The 7,505-nt window shown below is 37.7% G+C and overlaps 1 pseudogene; it reads left to right on the forward strand.

Moving 5' to 3' along the window:
• Positions 1–1,641: 1,641 nt before the first annotated feature.
• On the forward strand, positions 1,642–5,918 carry LOC109268191 (pre-mRNA-splicing regulator WTAP-like; annotated as a pseudogene).
• Positions 5,919–7,505: the final 1,587 nt, after the last annotated feature.

Genomic DNA, 7,505 nt, shown 5'->3' on the forward strand with positions numbered 1-7,505 from the left:
CTGCTGGGAGGCGGAGGGGGCTGCGTGCTCAGGGGAGTGCGCACAGGTGTGCCCTGCAGGAGCCCGGAGTAGAAGAATCTGCAAGCAAGCACCGGCGGAGCTGGAGAGACTCCGCTAGGAAGCGGAGGGGGCTGGGCGCTTGGGCAAGCTGCTGCCTTCTCTGTGTTGCCCGCCCGGTATCCCCCAGGGATGGGCCCTGAAGGTGTGCCAACGCTTGTAGAAGTCGACTGCTGTGAGTGAGCAGAAGCGAACTGGGAAGAAAAACTTCCTGGAACGCTTCTTCAGTCCCTTCAACTGACAAAACTTCTTGCCAGCTGGAACAGGAAAAAAAAAAAAAAAAAAAAAAAAAAATTGCAGAAAGGCAAGTATCATTTTCACAGAGCAATCTAACAGGGTCATTTCGGAGCGGGAGGGCAATTTATCACTAACTGGCACAATACTACAAACAAAAATAATTGAATATGAAAACTTCGTATTTCTATTCTTTGTGCTAATTTATTAAATATACTTCATTCCAGTGTGGATCCTAGAAATCCTTATGAATTGAAAATCCACAGATACTATTTGCATTTACAGTAGTGATAACAAAATCTCTAAACTGAGAACCAACCCTTAAGAAAAAAGTGTGCTCTTGAGGGGAACCTCCACGGTATTGACTAGAGGGAGGTCATCTGTTAGAAATCTATTCGTATTCACATATTTTGAAAGTTTTATTGAAAATTTTAAATGTATTTTCTGGAAATGGATTTTAATCCATAGAAAGATACAAAATATGATTAATTTCGTATTAACTCCCTGACTTCATTACGTTCCATTGTTCCCACTTCTCATTCCACTCCAGCCACATGGAAAGCTTTGGGTTTCTCAAATATCTCAGGTTTCTCCATTGTTTCTGTTCTATAAAGAGGTAAAAGTCAAAGGGAAGAAGGACATAACATGGACATAAAGAGAAACTGAGAAAACAAATCTTGAGGGGAACTGTCAGTTTTTTCTTGCACTAGTCAGTATAGCGTCAAACAGAGGTATTCTCGTTCTAATTAACTAGTATTAGCTCATATATGGTTTCTATGTTACTGTCAGAGTTAATGAAGTCTAACACAATTGTAGCACCTGGTGTGGGTTTTTTAAATATTTGAACCCGTCCTGATCTAATATCTATGTTTCCAAAGAACTACATCAGCTTTTCACCTGTAACATAACCTGTATTCCAGGCCTACCAAACGTAAGATTTCAGTAAAAAAATACCCTGGTTTTAAAATGCTCTTTTCCCCCCCTCTTCTCCTTAGAATTTGTTTCCTATTTTATTCATTAGCTGTTTCCTAGTACTTTCAAGTATGAGCTTATTCCCCACCTTTGTGTGTTCCTGTTCACATAGCTAACAGGCTACAGAAAGTCATTGTCTGAAATGAAAATAGTAAGTTTACAAATCAATATTCACTTCTAAACCTCATGTTCATGGAGAGGAAGAAGTGGTATCCTATTTAATCTCTCTTTTAGGCACATTGTAGAGTGCTTGGCCCATAAAGTGCAGCAAATATTGGTTAGAAAAAAATAATGGATGAAAGATAGAAGCATGTTACAGAAATTTTTCATTAGGAAGATCAAAGAGAATTTTTGCTGAGTTAGTATGTAAACTGAATCATGGACGTGGAGGATGATTCAAGTAAAAGAAACAGCATCCCAAATTGCCAAAGACAAAATTTGAAGCGATATTAGAAAATATCAAGAATATGAGTCTTAACTGTCTATTCTGGAATACTAATGCTAAAGAAAAGTTAGAAATTAAAAAAAAAAAATAGCCTGTAATTAAACCCAGAAACATCACAAAAATATTCAGAGAAACAAAAATTTAAGGCCCAATCTGAGATAAATTTAGTTTTCTAGAAATTGTGTGTAGAAGGTAAAGAACTTTAGGGGCACCTGGTGGCTCAGTCAGTTGATCTACTTTGGCTCACATCATGATCTCACGGTTTGTGGGTTTGAGCCCCGCATCAGGCTCTGTGCTGACAGCTCAGAGCCTGGAGCCTGCTTGGGATTCTGTGCCTCTCTCCTCCTCTTCCTCCCCACCCATGCTCTGTCACTTTCAAAAATAAATAAAAAAAAAAACATTAAAAAACTTAAAAATAACTTTAAAAGTGTTTTAAGGAAATGGTAATAAATGTTAGAGCCATCTCTTATTTCACTAGACTGCTAAAATATAGCAATGTTTTACTACATCACGAATGTTTTAGAATGAATATTATATCCATGTCTATGCTAAATGGTTTAAAAGAAGTAGTAATGGGGGCAGCTCAGTTGGTTAAGGGTCCAGCTTCAGCTCAGGCCACGATCTCACGGTTGGTGAATTCGAGCCCCCGCCTCAGGCTCTGTGCTCACAACTCAGAGCCTGGAGCCTGCTTCAGATTCTGTCTTTTTCTCTCTCCCTCTCTGTCCCTCTCCTGCTTACTCTCTGTCTCCCTCTCCAAAATAAACGCTAAAAATTTTTTTAAAGAAGCAATAATATTATTGCATTTTAATTTTCATTCAACCTCCAAACACCATAATACAAAATATAGTTATTTGTATATTTGTATATTTATATATGGTTATTTGAGATATGGGAAACTCACTGTTCAAGTTAAACAAAATAAATTCTTTTTTAATTTATAAATTATACTCATATTTTCTTTAATTATATAGCATAAAAAGACCTTAATAGAAAATATAATATTTTCTACATAACTTTACCATATTTAAAGATAACATAACTAACTTTTGGTGAATGTTTCTCTCATCCAACAACCATCATCTTCATGAAGAGAAGGATCGTGTCTTATTTATCTTGGCATTTCAATGCTTGCTTCAGTGACTTGCAAACTGGATGCACTCATACAGTGAAAAAGAAATAATAGTATTTATTGAGAATTTATTTTCTATGCAGTATACATTGAATTACCATTCATAATTTTAGAAACAGCTGATGTGACAAGTATTGGCATCTTTCTTTTACAGAAAACTGAGTGAACAGTTAAAAGAAAACTCTTCTCAAGTCGGATCACTGGTAAGTAGCTAACCCAAAATTTGAATCTAGGCAGGCTAGTTCTCAAATATGATTCTGTAATTACCACAGGACACTCTTTCTAGAAGTGGAAAACAGGAAGACGATTAAAAGCATGGTTATTTTTATTTTAAAATTTAGGGCCAGCCATTACACATCTTACATAGGTTTTATATTTTTATAATGGTGATAAAGTCAGTATATGCCAGTCTTTCTTTATTTCAAAGTGTTTCAACATTTGTTTTGCAGTAATTAAATTTGAGTTTATATTTGATGTAATCTACCTGTATGTAGGACCTGTTGAGAAACAATTCTCCCTGGGTCTCATGTTTTTGTATATCTTGGGGGCAAAGCATGGGCTGTCTTTGTTCCAGACTTTTTTCATAGGATATTTTCGTAGCAAACAGGCTTGAAAGACATACTGTCACCTTTGGAACAAAGGGACAGTATACTAATTCCTCATTAGATGAGATTTGAACTCTCTAGACTCAGAGTTTTTCTCCCATAATATAATCCACCCTACGTATGTAGTTATCATCTGGCTCTCTTTGTGTCTCCCTGTAAAAAAATGGGACTTCGGGAACTTATATAAATCAGATAATTTGGCTACTGCTATTGATTGACAATAAACTGTCTTTGACTTAGGAATCTCATGTCATCCACCAGCATACATGAAAACATGGCAAGCAAATTAATTAGCTTGTACATAGCACAAAATCTTATCTTTTAAATTTCCTAACATATATATTGTGTGATTTTTTTAATTACATATTATTAAATGACTTATTTTTTTTAGGAAAGAAATTTACTGATATAGCTAATATTTTAAAGACCCAGGATTTGAATGATTAGAAGAGTGAAAACTCATCAAAATTTTGTATTTAGTTTTCATATAGTTCAAATGCTTAAATCAATTTATTCCTGATCATCTTTAATATGTATTGGACTGGCAATGAATATTTTTAAAACATTAGACCAGCTTTTCACAACAGGGGCCAATCTGTCTCCCAGGGAACATTTGGCAACAACTGAAGACATCTTTGGTACACATTGCCTGAGATGTATACATTCATTGCTTGTCTCAACTGGGAGTGGTGGTGGCATTTAGTGGACAGAGACCAGGGATGCTATTAAATATTTTGTATTGTACAGGACAACCTCCCATAATGAATTATTTAGTCCCAGGTGTCAATTATGGCAATGTTGAGAACCCAGATATACATAGATATGCATTCACATCTGAGTTGGAGAGATCTAATTTAATTCTCTCAATGGTAAGAATTAATCTGCATATAAAATTAGAAAAATATAAATCTCTATCTCTACATTTATCTATCCTATGTCTATAATACAGTATTTCATGAAAATCAAACCATAACACAAACAAGAGCAAGTAATCAACAGAAAACCAGTTTCTGTCATTTCAAAAATTTTAGATGTAACCTGTATTTAGAAATATTAGAGGAATATGGTCAAGACATTTTTTTAAAATTTATTGGTTATGAGGTATAACCAATAATGTATATACAAAGAAGAAACTTTTATCATGTATGTGGATGGGGATGGGTGGGTATAAATTTTAAAAATATATATATCCTGTATTTGATTACCTGACTCTATCCTGTTACTATAGAAACAGCAGTCATATATATCTCTTGGTTATTATAGCAATCTGTCAAGGAAATCCTGACATTCTGGAATTTGTGTACATTACTTTTAAAAATTGTAATACTGTGTTTGAATATAACCTGCTTTATAGAATGATCCTTAAACATCCATGACTTCACAAGTTATAGCTATAAAATTATAAGTATGACCATATATGTATGCAAATATATGTGTGTATATATATGTATACATGCATATATGCACAACTATTATATATAATTAGCTAACATAAACTGAACATCTGTGTCATAGTGTCAAATAAAATTTGTCAAAATTGATCTAATTGGTATAGTATTATTTGGTTCACAAGTGTGGACTAACAGTGTCTTCATTCGTGTCATCCAGTGTTAGGAGGATCCATCTATATACAATAAGAACTCTTAATTTTCAGGGGAAAATTAAGGTTTCAGAGACACCAAAAATAAATATGATATAGAAAGGGGAGCGGGAGCACAGGGGCTGCAGCAGGAGGAGGAGTTGGGTGGCCGGAGGTAGCAGGGCCTGGCAGCCTGGGTTGCAAGCCAGCAGCACGGCCTTGGCTTATGTGACTGGCTCTGGCACAGCTTCTGTCTCGAGATGCTTCAAGCTGACCAAGGAGGAACCTCTTCCCAAAGAGGTTTGAGTAAAACAAACTTCATAGTTAATGCAGGAAATGAGTTAATTTTAAGATGAAAACAATATGAACTATTTGTCCAAGCTTTGGAGGGCAAGTACACAGATTTTTTTTTTTACATGTTTGTTTGTTTAGTTTGAGAGCCTCCAAGTAGGGGAGGGGTGGAGAGAGAGGGCAAGACAGAATCCCAAGCAGGCTCTATGCTGTTAGCATGGAGCCTGACATGCGGCTCAATCTCATGACCTGAGCTGAAGTCAAGAGTTGGCTGCTTAACCCACTGAGCCACCCAGGCACTCCAGGTTTTAATGATAATGATGGACCTGGCTTAAGGGAGTCTGATGAAAAACTAAAGCCGTAAGAGCCTGCACTCATGGAAGACATCCTTGTAGTGTGAGTAGCAACCAAGGAGCAAAAGACACAAGAGTGAACTACCCAAATGCAGTACCTCAGGCAAATCCAACAGCCTAGCAGTGCCCAACTGAGATCCACAATGGTACACCCAGTGATCAATTTGTTTTTCCTAAAAATGAACAGACTTAAGGCAAACTGGAGCAAGTCCCAAATGAACTGAGTGCCTAGAAGTTTATGCCTGCTAGGTAAACAAATCATACTCCCCAGCCAAGACTTGAATGACCATCCCACTAGGAAAAAGCTATAGTAGGACAGCCGAGTACTTTCACAGCAAGACTTGGGCTATTCGAGACAAAGCCACAATCTTATACTTTCAGCTTATCATGACTAATGTAAAACTTATCAGATGAACCTTGTGTTTTAGCTTTTTTCTCTTTACCCTCCCCTTGCTTCAGAGTCCTGATGGTATGGGACTATTCCAAAGAAGTAGCCACCTCCCCAAAATTCCCCTTCTAGAGCATGTAGACACTTGAGAAATGTTTCTGTTCGAAGAAAATAGAAAAACCGAAGTCTCGAGTCTATGTGGCACACTGTGTCTTCAGATAGTTTGGAGGAATGAAAACCTAGAGATTTAAAATCGTGATTTGAACACGTGAAAGTCCAGTCAACTGTAAAAAGGGAACGTGCATTGCTCTGACCCATGAGCATAGTGACTTAGAGACACTGTGTATCAGTTTTGCCAATAAGAATGTGGACTTTGTCACTCTTGAACTTCTGGGTCTACACTCGAATGAGCCAAACAGGCAAAGTGTGAATGGCAAAGTGTTGAATGCTTAACCAAGTGTTTCAAGAGCTTCAAAGTCAGCGGTCACAGGGACGTGTCGCACAACTTGAAGCAGAGTTGGCTTTATGGAAGAAAACAGCGAGGAACTTAAAAGCAGTCAGGATGCACTGAATGACTTCATCATTCAACTTGAGGAAGAAGTAGAGGGCATGCTGAGCACCAGGCTAGTTTTTCAGCAGCAACTGACAGGGACACGCCAGCAGCTGGCTTAGTACCAATAGCAGCAATCTCAGGTTCCAGCCCAAGTACCAGCAAGACTACACTTCTGAGCCTGAAGGACAGGCAGAGGCCACAGGGAAAGACTGCAGTCGGCTGGCCAACGGTCCAAGTAATGGCAGTTCCTCCTGGCAGAGCACATCTAGGTCTGGATTTCGCAGGGGGTGGGACACAGCAGAAGACAGCTTTTTTTCTCCAGGGAATGGTAATAAATCCTCCAAGAGCTCAGAGGAGAGAACCGGCAGAGGAGGTAGTAGTTTTGGAAACCAACTCTGTGGGGGTATGTAAGTGTAGACTTTCCCGCGGGCAGTGAAAACTCTCTCACACACCACTCAAACGACACAGACTGCAATCATGACCCTCAAGAGGAGAAAAAAGTGCATGGGAAAGGTAACTGAACTACAGGTTCCTGCCACATTCAGAGTGGCTCAGGCTCAAGGGTAAACATACAGGGCTCAGTTTTGGAATATTTTTTCCAGCAAACTTTATATAGTGTCATTTAATTTGAGACAGGATACTGTCCAGAAAATTAACGCGTACTTTTGTCACAATTTACCTTTTTGTGAGTGTGTTTCTTTTTCTTTTTTTTCATTTCTTACTTTAATACCTCTGCTACTTTGAAAATTGTGACAATTAATTACCTTGAATGTTGTTGAAAGGACATTTTTATGTAGGGTCAAGTTATTTGTATATGAGTTAATGTGCAGTTGTGAATGGAAAGCTTTCCCTAAAGTGTAACACAATGATGTCTGTAGAAATCTGTGTTTATCCTAGAA

The sequence above is a fragment of the Panthera pardus genome, unplaced genomic scaffold, assembly GCF_024362965.1.
Source record: "Panthera pardus isolate Hobbes unplaced genomic scaffold, ASM2436296v1 HiC_scaffold_24, whole genome shotgun sequence".
NCBI classification, from domain to species: Eukaryota; Metazoa; Chordata; class Mammalia; order Carnivora; family Felidae; genus Panthera; species Panthera pardus.